We start from the raw sequence: 20,477 nt of genomic DNA on the forward strand, positions 1-20,477 counted from the left end.
GGATGTTTGATCTCAGCATATCCTATTATACTGCAGCGACACGGTGATGGGGTGAGCAGTAGGTCAAGAGATTCCTGTGTAACCAGGTTCTGTTCCCATTACATGCCGCAGGGAAGCTGATTCAAACTGTAAGCTAGGAATAAAATATTCTTCAACCTGTTAACTCACAAAAAGAAAAATATTGCTCATTTACAGCTCCGAGTTGCTTTGCTCCCATTTTTTGGTTTTGTGGTCACGATTCATGATCAGCCCACGTTTGGTCTTGTCTAGACATGATGTGGAGATGCCAGCGTTGGACTGGGGTAAACACAGTAAGAAGTTTAACAACACCAGGTTAAAGTCCAACAGGTTTATTTGGTAGCAAAAGCCACGAAAGCTTGTGTCGCTTTTGCAACCAAATAAACCTGTTGGACTTTAACCTGGTGTTGTTAAACTTCTTACCTTGTCTAGACAGGCAGTGTTCCGAATATGCCCCATTATTTATCTCACGGTGACACTGTGGTTAGCACTGCTGCCCCTCAGTGCCAGGGACCCGGGTTCGATTCTGGCCTTGGGTCATTGTCTGTGTGGAGTTTGCACGTTCTCCCTGTGTCTGTGTGGGTTTCCACCCAGTGCTCCGGTTTCCTCCCACAGTCCAAAGATGTGCAGGTTAGGTGGATTGGCCAAGCTAAATTGCCACTTAGTGTCCAAGATGTGTAGGTTAGAGTGGATTATCGGGGTAAATATGTGGGGCCGGGGAAAGGGTCTAGGTGGGATGCACCATTGAAGAATCGGTGCAGACTCGATGGGCCGAATGCATTGTAAGATTTCTGGATTCCATGGTTCTCATTAGGGGTGGACAATAAGTGCTGGCCCAGCACTTATTGCCCATCCCATAAATAACAAAGAACAAGGGAAAGTACAGCACAGGAACAGGCCCTTCGGCCCTCCATGTCTGTGCCAATCATGATGCCCTGACTATACTAAAAAAAACCTTCTGCCCTTAGCCCGTATTCCTCTATTCCCTCCCTATTCATGTACCCATCCAGGTGCCTCTTAAATGTTGCTAATGTGCCTGCTTCCACCATCTCCTCTGGCAGCACGTTCCAGGCACCCACCACCCTCTGCGTGAAAAACCTCCCCCGCACATCTCCCTTAAACTTTCCCCCTCTCACCTTGAACCTGTGCCCCCTTGTAATTGACACTTCCACCCTGGGAAAAAGTCTCTGACTATACACCTTGTCTATGCCTCACATAATTTTGTAGACCTCTATCAGGTCTCCCCTCGGTCTCTGTCTTTCCGGTGAAAACAATCCTACTTTATTCAACCTCTCCTCATAGCCAACACCCTCGAGGCCAGGCAACATCCTGGTGAACCTTCTTTGCACTCTCTCCAAAGCTTCCACGTCCTTCTGGTAGTGTGGTGACCAAAACTACATATTATACTCCAAATGCAGCCAAACCAAGGTTTTATATAGCTGCAACATGATTTCCCAACTCCTGTACTCAATGCCCCGGCTGATGAAAGCAAGCATGCCATACGCCTTCTTAATCACCTTGGCCACCTGTGTTGCCACTTTGGGGGGACTGTGGACCAGCACACCTAGATCCCTCTGTATGTTAATGTTCCTAAGGGTTCTCCCATTTACAATATAATTCACACCTAAGTTTGATCCTCCAAAATGCATCACCTTGTCCTGATTAAACTCCACCTGCTATTTCTGTGCCCAAGTTTCCAGTCTATCTGTATCCTTTTGTATCCTGTGAAACTTCCGGCACTATCAGCAACTCCATCAATCTTCGTATCATTCCCAAACTTACTAATCAGACCACCCACATTTTCCTCCAGAGATCATGTATATATACTGCAAAAAAGCGAGGTCCCAGCACTGGTCCTTGTGGAGCACCACTAGCTACAGATCCCCATTCTGAAAAACACCCTTCCACCAGTACTCTCTGTCTTCGATAACCAAGTAAGGAGTCTGACAACACCAGGTTAAAGTCCAACAGGTTTATTTGGTAGCAAACGCCACTAGCTTTCGGAGCGCTGCTCCTTCGTCAGGTGAGTGGGAGATCTGCTCATAAACAGCAAACAGGGTAATATAAAGACACAAACTCAATTTACAGAATAATGAATAATGATTGGAATGCGAGTCTTTACAGCTAATCAAGTCTTAAAGGTACATACAATGTGAGTGGAGAGAGCATTTGCACAGGTTAAAGAGATGTGTATTGTCTCCAGACAGGACAGCCAGTGAGACTTTGCAAGTCCAGGCAAGTTGTGGGAGTTACAGATAGTGTGATATGATAACCAAGCGATAACCAAGCCAGTTCTGTGTCCATCCAGCCAGCCCACGCCGAATCCCATGTGATTTTTGTTTTTGTACCAATCTGCCATGTGGGACCTTGTCAAACGTCTTACTAAAGTCCATATAAACTACATCCACTGCCCTTCCCTCATCAATTATCTTTGTTACCTCTTCAAAAAAATCAATTTGGTGAGACATGACCTTCCTCGTACACTACATAGGGTTACGGAAATAGGGCAGGGGATGGGCCTGGGTGAGATGCTGAGTCTGCGAAGACTTGATTGGCTGAATGTCCTCCTTCTTCTGCACTGGAGGGATTCTATAATTGCCGCTGTGCGTACATTGGCTTCCACGTTTCCCTGTACTACAACGGTTACCACACATCAGGAAAAGGTATGTCATTGGCTGTAGCCTGCTTTGGGACACCCCGGGTTTGGAAAAAGCACCGTGCAAATGCAAGTTTCTTTCTTTGCTTTCTTCAAGAAGCAATTCCCTTCTCTAATTATGTTTAAAGAGAGGGAAAGCATACTGCGCCTGTATCAATCGTGCCTCTTCCCACACCGGCTGTCCTTCTGGCCTCTCAGTGAGCATTTTCTGCAGTTAATTACACACAGGCATAATGTGTTAGCCGACAATGAACAAAACACTAATTAGACTAATTATTAAAGAATGAATTCGAATAGGATGAGCTAACCAGCCATTTTACCAGCACATCCTGGCATATAGACGAACAGAATACATGCACATTCAGGGCATTATCAAATAATACTGAATACAATCATGGCACGGTGGCACAGTGGTTAGCACTGCTGCCTCACAGCGCCAGGGGCCCGGGTTCGATTCCCGGCAGCACGGTGGCACAGTGGTTCGCACTGCTGCCTCACAGAGCCAGGGGTCGGGTTCGATTCCAGCCTTGGGTAACTGTCTGTGCGGAGTCTGCATGTTCTCCCCTAATTTGTGTGGGTTTCCTCCGGGTGCTCCGGTTTCCTCCCAGTCTGAAAGGTGTGCGGGGCAGGGGGATTCACTGTGGTAAATGTGTGGGGTTATGGGGATAGAGTGGGAGAGAGGGCCTGAGTAAGACACTCTGTCAAAGATAGGCCGAATGGTCTCATTCTGCACCTCCTCTATGAGTCTATGATAATAGAATTGTTTATCAGCAGGAACAGCTCACATGCCGAGGGTCTTTTCTGTGGTGCTTGCTCCAGGTTTGATTTGCATCTTGTCCTGTGTCAATGCGGTTATGCGGAGTGCAATATGGTTCTGGGTTAACAATCTCAGAAATTATATGTTCAAGCAGCACTTCAGTGAATTGAATACATAACTGATTCATTGAAGGAGATGCTATCTGTCAGAGATAGCAGGGTGGTCTGCCTGCAGATTATAGGTCCTTGGCGCTGTGAGGCAGCAGTGCTAACCACTGTGCCAACGTGCCATGGTCTGCCTGCAATTGGCTGTAAAAAGTCCCAAGGATTTGAAGAAAACTAGCGACTACTGAATTCACAGAATCACAAAAGTGTTACTGTAAAATGGAGGACAACCACCAGCTAGTTACCTCTGCGCCAACTCTCTGACTGAGCGATATTCCCCCACCTTCTCCCAATAACCCTGCACAGTTTTCCTTCTCCGATAATAATCCAACTCTCTCCTCAATTGAACCTGTCTCCACTGCACTCCCAGGCAGTGCATTCCAGATCCTAACCACTGGCTGCGTTTCTTTTGCCAAGAACCTTTAATCTGTGTCCTCTCATTCACAATCTTTCCACTTAACTACCCTGTCCGGATTCTTTACGATTTTGAATACTTCCATCAAATCTCCTCTTAGACCATAAGAAGACAATAGACATAGGAGCTGAAGTAGGCCATTCAGCCCATCGAACCTGCTCCGCCATTCAATGAGATCATGATCTGATATGATAATCCTCAACTCCACTTTCCCACCTTGTAACCACCACTCTTGATCCCCTTACTGAATAAAAACCTGTCTATTCCAGCCTTGAACATACTTAACGACCCAGCCTCGACAGCCCTCTGCAGTAAAGAATTCCACAGAATCACTACCCTCTGAGAAAAGAAATTCCTCCTCATCTCTGTCTTAAACGGGTGACCCACCTACTCTGAGATTATTCCCTCTGGTCCTCGACTCTCCCACAAGGGGAACAACTTCTCAGTATCTACCCCGCCAAATTGTGCCAAATCACATTTACCAATAAATATAGTGACAGTGAAACAAAAAAAATTATTCAACTGGTTCCTTCAAAATTATAGCAAAATAAAGAAACAAGGGGAACAACGTCTCAGTATCTACCCTGTCAAGCCCCTTGAGAATCCTATATGTCTCAATAAGATCGCCTCTCATTCTTTTAAACTCCATTGCGTACAGACCCAACTTACTCAACCTCACCTTGTGGGAAAATCCCTTCATACCCGGGATCAACCTAGTGAACCTTCTCTGGACTACCTCCTATGCCAGTTTGTCTTTCCTTAGATAAGAGGACCAAAACTGTTCAAAGAACTCGAGGTGAGGTCCAACTAGTGCCATTGTAGTTTTAGCAAGAGTTCTCTATTTTTATATTCCATTCCCTTTGAAACAAAATCCAACATTCCACTTGTGTTTTTGCTGTTAGTTTGAAGCTATGTGTACAAACCACATCTTTTTCTTTTTGTTTGAAACCTACAACATCTAACATAGCTAGAACATTACACAATGGCAAAAGGGTAGGCGATGGCCTAGTGGTATTCTCGCCAGATTATTAATCCAGAAACTCGGCTAAGGTTCTGAGAACCTGGGTTCAAATCCCACCACGGCAGATGGTGGAATTTGAATTTAATAAAAAATATCTGGAATTAAGAATCTACTGATGACCACATATGACTCCAGAGCCACAGCAATGTGGTTGACTCTCAACTGCCCTCTGAACAAGGGTAACTGGGGATGGGCAATAAATATTGGCCAACCAAAGGTGCCCACACCCCATGAATGAATAAAAAAACCATCTTCAAGCATCAAAGCAAGTCTAATGGAGGTGACCTACTGAACTTGCATGCTAGCTTTTTGTGATTAATGCATGCGGATCCCCAAACCCCTCTGTGTTGCAGCTTTCTGCAGTCTTTCTCCATTTAAATAATATTCAGCTCCTTTATTTATCCAACCATAGTGCATAACTTCACATTTTCCTCCATTATATTACATTTGCTAGGATTTTACCCACTGACTTAACCTATCTCTATCTCTTTGTAGACTCATTGGGTGGGATTTTCCAGCAACGCCCACCCCCAAAACCAGAAAATCTCACCCAAGTTCAACGGACTTCAATGCAATGCCCGTGACGGGTGGGATGGGAAAATTCCATCCTTTGCGTCTCTCAACGTTTTCTTCTCCATGGAAAATAGTCCCAACTTCTCCAATCTATCTACGTTGCTGCCGATTTCTCAGCCATCACCAAAAAGAGATATTCTGGTCATCTACCTGAGTGCTTATTGTGGGACCTTGATGTGTGCAAGCCCTCCCCACATATCTTCCACTCTCTGGAAGAAAATGTACCAGAACTGCAACACTATATTCCGCACCTTCTCCTTTCCTTCTCCCCTAGGTATTCTATGAACAGTATGTTTTGTCTGTATAGCTCGCAAGAAACAATACTTTTCACTGTATCCCAATACATGTGACAATAATAAATCAAATTAATTCAATTCAGGACAAATGGACCTCCATTCATAATACAAACTTATGAATTAGGAGCAGGAGTATGCCACTCGGCCCCTCGAGCCTGCTCTGCCATTCAATAAGATCATGGCTGATCTGATCGTAATTATAACGTCATATTCCTGTCTTCCCCCAATAACATTTCACCCCCTTGTGCATCAAGAATCTGTCTAGCTCTGCCTTAAAATGAGCTAGGGGCATATGGAATGAGCTACTCTGGGAACCACTGGAGGGAGACAGATTGGAACTGTTTTTATTTATTAGTGTCTCAAGTAGGCTTACATTAACTACAATGAAGTTACTGTGAACATTCCCTAGTCGCCACATTCCAGTGCCTCTTTGGGTACACTGAGAGGGAATTTAGCACGGCAAATGCACCTAACCATCATGTCTTTCAAACTGTGGGAGGGAATCAGAGCACCCGGAGGAAACCCACGCAGACATGGGGAGAACGGGCAGACTCTACACAGACAGTGACCCAAGTCAGGAATCGAGCACGGGTCCTCAGTGCTGTGAGGCAGCAGTGCTAACCACTGTTCCACCATGCCGTCCACATTGTATATATTGTTGAGATAATGACTAGCCAAGATTGCTGTGTTTTGAGATTGGCCAGAACAATTGAATACTGTTATCCGATGTATGATATACCTAAGTGTTTGCATGATTGCTTTAAGAGCTGATCACATGATTTGAAGGTGATGTAATTCGGGTGTTTCACAGGTTGCTGTTTAGTTCGTTTTCAACTCTGTACAGGCAAGAGCTCCTTGAATTAACTTGTGTTGTTGCTGTTAGTTTGAATTTACATGTGCAAACCACATCTTTTTCTTTTTGTTTAAAAACCAAAACCCCTAACATAGCTAGACCATTACACAATGGTAAAAGGGGAGGTGATGGCCTAGTGGTGTTATCACTGGATTATTAATCCAGAAACTCAGCTAACATTCTGGGGACCCGGGTTCGAATCCCGCTACGGCAGGTGGTGGAATTTGAATTCAATAAAAAATGTCTGGAATTAAGAATCTACTGATGACCATGAAACCATTGTCGGAAACTCATCTGGTTCACTAATGTTCTTTAGGGAGGGAAATCTGCCGTCCTTACCCGGTCTGGCCTATATGTGACTCCGGAGCCACAGCAATGTGGTTGACTCTCAACTGCCCTCCAAGGGCAACTAGGGATGGGCAATAAATGCTGGCCAGCCAGCGATGCCCATGTCCCACGAATGAATAAAAAAACATCTTCAAGCATCAAAGCAAGTCTAATGGCAGTGGTTAATTTGTGAACTAGAAACCCAGCGACCCAGGGTAATGCTCTGGGGACCTGGATTCGAATCCGACCATGGCAGATGGTGACATTTAGAAATCTTGAATTAAAAGTCTAATGGTGACCATGAAACCATTGTCAATTATTGTAAAAACCCAGCTGCTTTACTAATGTCCTTTAGGGAAGGAAATTTGTCGCCCTTATAAGTCTGGTCTATATGTGACTCCAGGCCCACAGAAATGTGGGTCCACCACATTGACTCTCTAATGCCCTCTGAAATGAAGGGCAGTTAGGCATGGGCAATAAACGCTAGCCCATTTGAAAATGAATAAAGATAAAATATACCTGGACCTGAAATTCTGGGTTTTAATACTGGGAAGAATTAAGCCGATGGGAACTATGACTAATTACAATGATATATTACAACTGTGACAATACATTCACTCTGAGGTGGCGGAAGGTACTAGATAAATAAGAGCACTTTTCTGTGAATAGATAGGAAGTTTGGATATTCTCACAGAAGGACCAAATCAACTTAAAGAGTCCAAAGATGTGCAGGTTGGGTGGATTGGCCATGCTAAAGTGTCCCCTAGATCAGGAGGATTGACAGGGTAAATATGAGGGGTTATGGGAATAGGGCCTGGGTGGGATTGTGGTCGGTGCAGACTTGATGGGCCGGATGGCACTGCAGGCATTCTATGATTCTGTGAAATCAAACACAGGAATCCATGCTTCCATTGTGTGTATTAAGGGACAGATCTGAAGTTAACTGGAATCTGGAGTTAACTGAAATCTTCTTGTAGCTCAAGTAATGCACCAAGTAAGACAAAAGTCAGCTGGTGCCTGATCGATGGGGAATGCAGTATTTTGTTGGCATGTTGAATAATATGGTGTAATTTCCAAAGAAATACATCACACTGCTCTACAGTTTAATCATAATGATTCAAACAAACAGCAGCGAAATGCATTTCAGGTAATCTTAATACATCACAAGTGCAGAACTATAACTTATAAAAAATACAGTTGAGCTCACAATTTCTTCAATCAAATTTCCTCCAAGTATGTTTGATGAAACTATACAGGACAGTCTTAATTTCACATCAAAACCATTCCATATGATCACAGATTACCAGGGGATTAAAAATGTGGATGAATTCAGTCCGTAACAGCACAAAGTCATTTGTCGTTTCTAAGAATTTGGACCATTAAATGAACCATTAAAGGAAAAGAGAAGGGCAACTAGGGATGGGCAATCAATGCCGGTCTCCCCAATGATGTGGAGATGCTGGTGTCAGACTAGGGGGACACATTAAGAAGTCTCGCAACACCAGGTTAAAGTCCAACAGGTTTATTTGATATCACGAGCTTTCGGAGCGCTGCTCCTTCAGCAGGTGAGTGGTGAGCTGATGTAGAAATGGTCGAGAGCTTCAAGTTTTTCAGTGTCCAGGTCGCCAAAACCTGTCCTGGTCCCCCCCCCCATGCCGATACTATAGTTAAGAAAGCCCATCAACGCCTCTACTTTCTCAGAAGACTGAGGAAATTTGGCATGTCAGCCACTACTCTCACCAACTTTTACAGATGCACCATAGAAAACATTCCTTCTGGTTATACCATAGCTTGGTATGTTTCCTGCTCTGCCCAAGACCGCAAGGAGCTACAAAAGGTCGTGAATGCAGCCCAATCCATCTCGCAAACCAACCTCCCATCCATTGACTCCGTCTACACTTCCCACTGCCCCGGCAAAGCAGCCAGCATAATGAAGGATCCCACGTACCCCAGACATTCTCTCTTCCACCTTCTTCCGTTGGGAAAAAGATACAAAAGTCTGAGGTCACGTACCAACCGACTCACGACCAGCGTCTTCCCTGCTGCTGTCAGACTTTTGAATGGAGTTACCTTGCATTAAGGTGATCTTTCTCTACACCCTATCTATAACTGTAACACTACGTTCTACACTCTCTCATTTCCTTCTCTATGAATGGAATGCTTTGTTTGTATAGAGAGCGCAAGAAACAATACTTTTCACTGTATACTCATACATGTGACAATGATAAATCAAATCAAATCAAAGAATGGCAGGTTGCAAATAGTTGTGCTTTGAAATGTTCATTTGAACTGACCGAGATAAAAGAGAAATATCTCGTCAGCATTTCTAGCTGGATATAAGGGCTATGTGATTTGTATTGTCATAGTGATGAGCTTTGAAAAGGAAAGCATTTGTCAGGACCCGGGATTGAGATGAATGGATATAATCTTATAGCTATTACAGAGACCTGGTTAAAAGGAGATCAAAGCTGGGAACTTAATATTCAGGGATATTTGATCTTTCGGAAAGACAGGAGGGAAGGAAAAGGTGGTGGGGTGCTGATAAGAGGTGAAGTGAGGACAGAGAGAGAGATGATCTAGGCTCAGATGATGCATGCCAGAATTTTAACACCACACCCGCCCCAAAATCGGGCAGGTGCAGATCGGGGAGTGGAATTCTCTGTTGGCCTCGGGTGGGATTTTACGAACCTCGCCCGAGCGAGGTCATAAAATACTGGCCGTAGCGTCCATTTGGGTGGAGGTAATAAACAGCAAGGGAAAGAAAACATTGGTAGGAGTAGCATATAGACCCCCAAACAGTAGTCATATTGTAGGCTCAAGGGCCTTAAAGACCTACTCCTGTTCCTGTTTCCTATGGTCTTCTGGTCTTATGGGAGAGGGACGGCAGCTATAAGCAGCAAGCCACTGTGATCACCATGCAGGAAACCAAGTGAGGGCTTGCACTTGGATTGGAAAGAGCAATTTTATGAAGAGTTGAAATAAGGCTGAAAGATTTACCTAGCTTTGGCTCGGGGGAATAGTTTTCAAGAAAGCCCACACCATGAGAGGAAGTTCTGGAATTAACAGTTTCCAGGTTGGAGAGGAAAAAGACTGTAAGTAAACGCTGGGGAGCAAAGAATCACTGGTTCTCGGAGAATTGAATATTTATTTAAAGGAAGCTGTAATGTATAATTTTAAAGTGTGTTTTTTCTCAGTTATAGTAGAAATAAGAAGAGGGTATTTCATTCTGTGGTTCAAAGTATAAGTTGCCGACAAAGGTAGTGTTTATTCAGTGGTGCTTTTAGTCCATAGTTATAGTAAATGTCTTAAAATGTGAAATCTTGTCATTTCATCCTTTCAGCTAGCAACTGGAAGTTTGAATTTATTTTATGGGTCTCGATGGGGATGGCAACAGTGGTCACCAGCACCTCTGCAGGAGGATTGGTTAACAAATAGGAAACAGAGATAGGGCATCAATGGGATTTTTTCAAGCCAGCGTGTAGTGAATAGTGGAATAGCACAAGGGTCAGTGCTGGGGCCACAGCTAGTTATCAATTATATTAATGATTTAAACAAAGAGACAGAAGCTGGAATGTTACCACTGCTCATACCGGTGGGATTTTACCATCCCGCTACAGTGGAAGGAGATTTGGCAGGGCGCCAAATTCTCTGACCTCGATGCAGCGGGAGTATGGCGTGAACAGCTGGTAAGATCATGCCCAGAGAGTAATACATCTAAGTCTGCAGGTGATGCAAAGCTAGGAGGAATGGTAAGTTGTGTGGAGGATGCAGAGAGGCTGAAAGGAGATATAAACAGTTGAAAGATGTGCAGATTAGGTTGCTTGGCCATGGTAAGTTACCCCTTAGCAGCCAAAGATGTGTAAGTTAGGCGGATTTACCATTGTAAATGCATGGGGGTATGGGGATATGGCAGGGGTGATGAGTTTGGGTGGGATGTTCTTTCAGAGAATTGGTGCAGACTCGATGGGTCGAATGATCTCTTTCTGCATTGTTAGGATTCTATGGTTCTATTCTGTGGTTCTAATTGAGTGGACAAAAATATTGCAGTTGGATTATAATGTGGGAAGTGGGAAGTTGCTAATTTAAATCTAAAGAATAGAAAAGATTAATATTTCTTAAAAGGTGAGAAACTTGTAAGTGTTGGTCATAGAATCATAGAAACCCTACAGTGCAGAAACAGGGCATTCAGCCCATCGAGTCTGCACCGACCACAATCCCACCCAGGCCCTACTCCCATATCCCTACACATTTACCCGCTAATCCCTCTAACCTACGCATCTCTGTGTTCAAGTGTTCAAAGAAATGGGATTTTTTTCAAGCCAGCATGTAGTGAATATTGGAATAGTACAAGGGTCAGTGCTGGGGCCACAGCTAGTTATCAATTATATTAATGATTTAAACAAAGAGACAGAAGCTGGAATGTTACCACCGCTCATACCGGTGGGATTTTACAATCCCGCTACAGTGGACGGAGATTTAAATGGTGTTCAAAGAAACCTGGGTGTACTCATACAAAGTAAGCAAGATGTTAACATATAGGTCAAGCACGCAATTAGGAAGGCAAATAGCATGTTGGCATTTATTGCAAGGAGAGTGGAATCCAGGAATAAAGAAGTCTTGCTATAGTTGTAGTGGGTTTTGGTAGGACCACATCTGGACTACTGTGTGCAGTTTTGGTCTCCACATTTCAGGAAATTTCAACCTACCTTGAAGGTGGGAGAACAAAGATCCACTGAATTAGTCCCTGGGCAGAGGGGTTGTCATGTGATGAGACGCTGAGAGAATTGGGTATATTTTCTCTGGAGATTAGAAGAATTAGAAGTAACCTCAATGATTTTGATTTGATTTGATTTGATTTATTATTGTCACATGTATTAGTATACAGTGAAAAGTATTGTTTCCTGCGCACAATACAGACAAAGCATACTGTTCATAGAGAAGGAAAGGGGAGAGTGCAGAATGTAGTGTTACAGTCATAGCTAGGGTGTAGAGAAAGATCAACTTAATGCAAGGTAGATCCATTCAAAAGTCCTCAGACTTTTATACCTTTTTCCCAATGGAAGAAGGAGGTAGACAGTATGTCCGGGTGCGTGAGGTCTTTAATTATGCTGGCTGCGGGAAGTGTAGACAGAGTCAATGGATGGGAGACTGGTTGGTGTGATGGACTGGGCTCAGTTCACAACCCTTTGTAGTTTCTTGTGGTCTTGGGCAGAGCAGGAGCCATACCAAGCTGTGATACAACCAGAAATAATGTTTTCTATGGTGCATCTGTAAAAGTTGGTGAGAGTTTTAGTGGACACACCAAACGTGGAAGCTGAGAGATTGACTTCACTGTTCAGGGAATCTAAACATGAGAACAGACTCAGGCTAGGGAGGCCAATCTCAGGACTGAGATGGGGGGGAAATTATTTCACTCAAAGGATTGTGCATCTTTGGAATTCTCTGATATGGAGGGTTGTGGATGGTTCAAGGCTGGGATAGACAGAGTTTTGGTCTCTCATGGAGTGAAGGGAAATAGAAAATAAGCAGGGACATGGAGTTGAAGCCCAAGATCAGCCATGATCATATTGAATGGTAGAGTAGGCTCCATGGATCATTTGGTCTCCTCCTGTTCCTATTTCTTGCATTCATGTTTAAAGTAGCAGTGGTCAGTTAAGTATGGTTTTACCAGAATCATTCATATCCCATTAACAAATTACAAATAATGAATTAATAACAAAAGCAAAACTGGTCACAATATTCTTGAAATCACCATCAAACACTGCACTTGATTTTTATTGAACTCAAATTGAACCTGAGTCCTCAGAATATGGTCTCTGGATTACGAGTCCAGCAATAATGTCACTATGCCACTGTTTCCCTTGGCTTAATGGTGTTTCTTTTTAAAAGTAGTTCATAGAATGTGGGCGTCGCTGGCTGGGCCAAGATTAAGTGCCCATCTCTAATTGCCCTTCAACTGATGGCTTACGACACCATTTCAGAGGGCACATTGCTGTGGATCTGGAGTCACATGTAGGCCAGACCAGGTAAGGGCAGCAGATTTCCTTCCCTAAAGGACATTCGTGAACCAAATGGGTTTTTACAACAATCGACCTGGTTTCATGGTCATCATTAGATTATAGGCTAAATTCATTGGTTTCCAAAGATCATTCTTGTTTCATTTGTGCAACATGTCTTGTGGAATTCCTTCTAGTTGGTGTATGAATTGGGGGCCAACTTGGAGGTGATAGGTTTTTGTAGCATCCACTGCCCTCATCCTTCTGGGTGGTGGGGCAGAGCATGGGTTTGAAGTGTCTGCTGAAGATGATTTGAATGAATTGCTACAGAGCACCCTGTGTTCCTGATCTTCGACAGTAACTGGAAGAATATCCAAGGAAGTTCTCCCCTGATATTTGGATACATTTGAGATTACACAAGGTTTATTTCAGATCACAGGCATACGTCCAAACAAATCTCATTTCTGGTATATGGACAGTCATTTACCCCAACTCGTCTACACCAGGATTTATACAACAGTTGATTTTGCTTATTAAGTTTTTTCCCAGGGTGGAAGAGTCAATTACTAGGGGGCATAGTTTTAAGGTGTGAAGGGCAAGATTTAAAGGAAATGCACGAGGCAAGCTTTTTACACAGAGGGTGGTGAGTGTCTGGAACTTGCTGCCGGGGGAGGTAGTGGAAGCAGATACGATAATGCATTTTAATAATGCATTGTCTGGACAAATACATGAATAGGATGGGAATAGAGGGATATGGTCCCCGCAAGAGTAGGGGTTTTTTGTTCAAAAAACAAAGAACGAAGAAAATTACAGCACAGGAACAGGCCCTTCGGCCCTCCAAGTCTGCACCGACGTTCAGTCGGGCAGCATGGTCGGTGCAGGCTTGGAGGGCCGAAGGGCCTGTTCCTGTGCTTTGATGTGGAGATGATGTGCTTTGAAGCAGCACCACACAACTAATTTGTGACCCTCTTGTAAGTGTAGATTGTGGACAACTTGGGAAAGTACTGATAACATTAAAATAAGGTGGCTGAATTGAGTCCCCATCTTTGTTCTTTACCCCTGAGCATCGTTTTTTTTTAAACTTTAAGGAATTAGTTTGGAAAATCAATTATAATTAATTGGGCAAACTCTTTCACTCATCTGTTACTGTTTCTTGTGAAACCTAATTTCTTTTAGCTTCTAGTAGTCAACCTTTTGCTAATTAATTTAACCCAGCTTCTATAAAATAAAATCCCTTCTCACTAATAGTAATTCTTTAATGGAGTGAAACTCTTCTCTAATAAGGAGGCAGAGTACAGCTCATTGCAACTCGCCTCGATCCATTCTTTTCTATCCAGCAATGGTTTCTCTTCCCACTTCCGTGCAAAGTCGCCGAAGGATCCATCCTTGGTCCACCTCCTAGTTCCGATCCAAATTCTAATCTCATCCGAATGCATGCATCAAAGTTCTCAGGTACATGGTTATAAACTCATGTCTCATTTCAAAAATGACTTTTTTCAGTGGGCTGAAACCCTTGACTTGGTTTCAAAAATGTAATAGGTCCTCGGAGGCAGAAGTCCCTTCACTAAAATTCCTTTATTTACAAGATCCAACAACATTGTAAGGAGTGCTCTCAGTGTGCAGTCTACACCCGGAGTGCCAGAGGAATTGACACTCCTATTTAAGTACAGAGCATGGGTTCCCTGATTGGACCATCAATTTGGCACTTAATCAGGGAGTTCATATTCAAGCAGGCCAACCTCAATCGCCTGATTAAAGTCATCACTAAAAGACTGAACAAAACCTTCTTTAAATGTATAAAAGGGAAGAGAGACGTCATCGTGAATATAAGCCCCATAGAAAGTGAATCTCGGGAGATAGTTATGGGGAACAAGGAAATGGCAGAGGAGTTAAACAGATATTTTACATCAGTCTTTACTTCAAACAGTCCATTAATACGAAAGAATATGGGGAGGAATTAAGCACTATCACCGGAAGTAGTATTAGACAATCTAATGGGACCAAGGTGAGAAGTTGGAGTTAAGATACAGATCAAACATGATCTAACTGAATGGTGGAACAGGTTTGAAGGGCTGAAGGGCCTCCTCCCATCACGCTCCTAACATGATATCCCATAAGAATTCGCAAAGCAGTCAAAATTAATAACCAAATAAAATTTGTTTTACATCACACCTGTGAAGATCTCTCTCCAGTAGACGACTGATTCATGTAAAGGCAGCAGTAGTTTGATCTGATCACTGTTTAAAAATAAAAGGTCACTCATTTAAGACTCAGATGAGGAGAATCTTTCCCTCTCAGTGGATCATGAGCCTTTGCAACACACTTCCCCAAAAGGCGGTGGAAGTAGAGTCTTTGATTATATTTAAGGCAGAGTTAGATATATTCTTGATTAGGAACAACAACAAAGAACAAAGAAAATTACAGTACAGGAACAGGCCCTTCAGCCCTCCAAGCCTGCACCGACCATGCTACCCAACTTAATTAAAACCCCCTACCCTTGCGGGGACCATATCCCTCTATTCCCATCCTATTCATGTATTTGTCAAGATGCCCCTTAAAAGTCACTATCGTATCTACTTCCACTACCTCCCCCGGCAACGAGTTCCAGGCACCCACCACCCTCTGTGTAAAAGTTCTGCCTCGTACATCTCCTTTAAACCTTGTCCCTCGCACCTTAAACATGTGCCCCCTAGTCATTGACTATTCCACCCTGGGTAAAAACTTTTGACTATCCACTCTGTCCATGGCTCTCATAATCTTGTCGACTTCTATCAGGTCTCCCCTCAACCTCCCTCATTCCAGTGAAAACAAACCAAGTTTCTCCAACCTCTCCTCATAGCTGATGCTCTCCATACCAGGCAACATCCTGGTAAATCTTTTCTGTGCCCTCTCCAAAGCCTCCACATCCTTCTGGTAGTTGGGCGACCAGAATTGAACACCATATTCCAAGCGCGGCCTAAGGTTCTATAAAGCTGCAACATGACTTGCCAATTTTTAAACTCAATGCCTCGGCCAATGAAGGCAAGCATGCCATATGCCTTCTTAACTACCTTCTCCACCTGCATTGACACTTTCAGTGACCTGTGTACCTGTACACCCTGATCCCTTTGCCAATACTCTTAAGGGTTCTGCCATTTTCTGTATATTTCCTATTTGTATTAGAGTTTCCAAAATGCATAATCTCACATTTGTCTGGATTAAACTCCATCTGCCACCTCTCCACCCAAGACTCCAACTGATCTATATCTTGCTGTATCCTCTGATGGTCCTCATCGCTATCTGCAAATCCACCAACCTTTGTGTGGTCCGCAAACTTACTAATCAAACCAGTTACATTTTCCTTCAAATCATTTATATATATTACAAACAGCAAAGGTCTCAGCACTGATCCCTGAGGAACACCACTTGTCACAGCCTTCCATTCAGAAACACACCCTTCCACTGCTACCCTTTGTCTTCTTTGACTGAGCCAGTTTTGTATCCACCTTGCCAGCTCACCTCTGATCCCATGCGACTTCACCTTCTGCACCAGTCTGCCATGAGGGACCTTGTCAAAGGCCTTACTGAAGTCCATGTAGACAACATCCACTGCCCTACCCTCATCCATCAAAAAAGGGGTGAAAGGTTATAAGAAGAATGTGAAGTTGAGGAATCAATCAGATCTACATGATCATAGTAAATGGCAGGGCAGGTTTGAAAGTTCGAGTGGTCGACCTCTGCCCATAATTTGCATGTTTATATGATAGAACTTTGTCAGCCCACCAACCCGATTTGATATTTGGTAAGGTGGACATAAGCTCTTATCGCCATTGTCAGTCAGTAGCAGTGGAAAACCTGAAGACAGTTTGAGGCAGTCACTGCAAATCCCTGATGTGCTGCACTGGTTAATAGTGTGCTGGAGATGCTGCAGCTTTAGCAGAATGCGTATCAAACCTGAGCTTCTGAGAGGGAGGGAGCTGTGGAGATGCATGTGTGTGTGTGTGTGTGTGTGTGGGGAATAGAGGGGGGTGAAGGCAGTGGGGGGTGTAGACAGAGCTTGGATATGGGGAGACATTTGTCACAGTCAAACAGAGGCCGAGAGGCAGAGAGAAATGAATGGTGTACTGATTTGTGCCATTGCAAAGGAGGCATTGAGTGATGGCATAGAAGAAACAGATACATGTTTTCACAAAGCAGGAGAACTTGAGGGATTAGAATGATATCGAAAAGTGAAACTAAACTGGGGAGTTAATTAAGCAAAGGGAAATGGGTGCAGTCTAAATTCAAATCCTTCTATTACATTGGGAGGGCACAGTATTATATAAAATTAATAGCTGGCAGCATTTATTTGAAACCATAGATTTCATAGAATTACACAGAGCTCAAAAGACAGAATAATATATTTGGTCCAGATGGTATGTTCAAATCTCCTCTCGCTTTATCTCATCCAATAAGCATAGCTTTCTTGTTCTTTTTTTTTATTCATTCGTGGGACGTGGGCGTCGCTGGCTGGCCAGCATTTATTGCCCATCCCCAGATGCCCGAAGTCAGTTGAGATTCAACCACATTGCTGTGGCTCTGGAGTCACATGTAGGCCAGACCAGGTAAGGACGGCAGATTTCCTTCCCGAAAGGACATTAGTGAACCAGGTGGGTTTTTCCGACAATCGACAATGGTTTCACAGTTGTCAGTCGATTCTTAATTCCAGATATTTTTTTATTGAATTCAAATTTCACCATCTGCCGTGGCGGGATTCGAACCCAGAACATTAACTGAGTTTCTGGATTAATAGTCTAGCGATAATACCACTAGGCCATCGCCTCCCCCTTTCATGTATCCACCTGGTCTCCCTTTAAGTGCAGTAATAAAGAATTAGTAGCTTTAAGAGCTGTTGAACAATCTATAGTCATCCAGACTCAAAACGTTGGCTCTATTTTCTCTCCGCAGATGTTGTCAGACCTGCTGAGATTTTCCAGCATTTTCTGTTTTTGTTTCAGATTCCAGCATCCGCAGTAATTTATTTTGATCTTTACTCGGCTGTGTTGGTCTTAAAGGGACAATCACCACAGAGGGCCATCTAAAATATTTTGAAAATATTCGAGGACATTAATTTCCATACAGCAAGGGCTCACAAACAAATGTGAGAGTTGACCGGTTAATCTTGTTTTTGCTGGTCTTATATATGTTCTGATATCGCCTTCCATAGATTGGTATCAAAAATTGTTTTCTTGGTAAAGGTTCTCAGACACCTTGAGACATCTTGCGATGTTAAAAGTGCTAAATGCAACTGTTTGTTGTTGATAAAGGGATAAATATTCACCAGGACATCATGGGAAATTCAAGATGGCATCAGAGTGACTTCTTATGAGCTGTCCCCAGCATACTCTCTAATTCTATCTTTTACTCTCATTCTAGAATCATAGAAACCCTACAGCACAGAAAGAGGCCATTCGGCCCATCGAGTCTGCACCGACCACAATCCCATCCAGGCCCTACCCCTACATATTTTACCCACGAATCCCTCTAACCTACACATCCCAGGACAGTAAGGGGCAATTTTAGCATGGCCAATCAACCTAACCCGCACATCTTTGGACTGTGGGAGGAAACCGGAGCACACGGTGGAAACCCACGCAGACACGAGGAGAATGTGCAAACTCCACACAGACAGTGACCCAAGCCGGGAATTGAACCCAGGTCCCTGGAGCTGTGAAGCAGCAGTGCTAACCACTGTGCTACCGTGCCGCCCCAATACTCTTAAAACTAAGCTCTAACTCTTCTCACACTCTAATAATGCTCTTTTTAAATCTTTTCCATCAGACCTTTTGAGTGGTTCTATGATATATTGAGCTGATTTTCTCCACACGCTATCTGTACTACAACATGACATTCCCTCTCCTTTCTTCTCCCCTATGTACTCTATGTACGGTATGCTTTGTCTGTATAGCGCACAAAAAGCAATACTCTTCACTGTATCCCAATACATGTGACAATAATAAATCAGATTAAAAAAACACTGCTCTTTTTTCAACTCATAACATGGAATCTTTTACATCCACATGAAAATATCATCCACTCAAACCATGGAGCTTAGCTGTGAACTTTTGATCTCAGATGTGAAAATAATAACGCTAAACCGAGCTAGCATTTTAAGATTCAAAGCTCCATTCTTTATTGTATCCATAGTTGTACATGTGCAATAGTCAGGATTTAATTTAGACCAGCACCTTTCATGTCCTAAGGATTTCCCAAAATGCTTTGCAACGAGCGAAGCGTGGTCAGTGTAGGAAATGATGCAACCAATCCGCACACAGCAAGCTCCCTCGAGCAGCATTGTGAGAAGCATCCTAACAGCACTATGGATGTACATACACTGCAGGGACTGCAGTGTAGGTACATCCATAGTGCTGTTAGGATGCTTGCACTGTACAGACTGCAGTGGTTGAAGAAGGCCACCACCTTCTGAAGGGCAACTGGGGATGGGCAACAAATGCCAACTTAGCTATCGACACCCGTATCCCGTAAATGAATTAATGGGGAGGCAGTTGCGTCGTAGTATTTTCACTGGACTAGTAATCCAGAGACCCAGGGTAAAGCTCTGGGGGCCTGGGTTTGAATGCCACCATGGCAGATCAGGAAATTTGAGTTCAATAAAAACCTGGAATAAAAAAATCCAATGATGACCATGAAACCATTGTCAATTGTCGTAAAAACCCGTCTGGTTCACTAATGTCCTTTAGGGAAGGAAATCTGCTGTCCTTACCTGGTCTGGCCTACATGTGACTCCAGAGCCACAACAATGTGGTTGACTCTCAAATGCCCTCTGAAAGGGATGGCAGTTGGGGATGGGCAATAGGGCCCAGCCAGCGACACTCAGCTCCCATAAAATGAATAATAAAAACAGATCATTAGCTTCAGCGAGGCTGTCTGAGGGATAAATACCGAACGTATCACCGGCTAAAACTCTCCACTCCTTCTTCGATTAACATTGTTTTTACACATTTTACATCCACCGGAGAGGGGGACAGAAGGGTTTGATTCAACATCTCATCTAAAAAATGGCACCTCCAACAGCCCTGCGTCGGAATGCCAGCCTAGACCTTGCACTCATCGTCTTTGGAACAGGGTTTGAGTACATGAAGTTCTGAAGCAGCAAGCGCTCCATGCTGAGTCACAACACCAGTGACGTGCGATGTTAGTGACAGTAATGGCAGGTGCTGTACCTGTCCTAACCTTGCCTCCCAAGTGAAGCAACGATATTCAGTGCACTGTAATCGCGCTGACAGCTGAGGCTAACAAGAAAGATTTGCAACTCACACTCTGAGCTGAGATCAGCCTGGCTTCACAGATAATAAATATGCAGGGTGCTCTTCTTTTCAAACCCAGCAGATTTCATTATTTATTTTTAAATTTCACCATATG

The sequence above is a fragment of the Mustelus asterias genome, chromosome 4 (genome assembly GCF_964213995.1).
Source record: "Mustelus asterias chromosome 4, sMusAst1.hap1.1, whole genome shotgun sequence".
In the NCBI taxonomy this organism is placed as follows: Eukaryota; Metazoa; Chordata; class Chondrichthyes; order Carcharhiniformes; family Triakidae; genus Mustelus; species Mustelus asterias.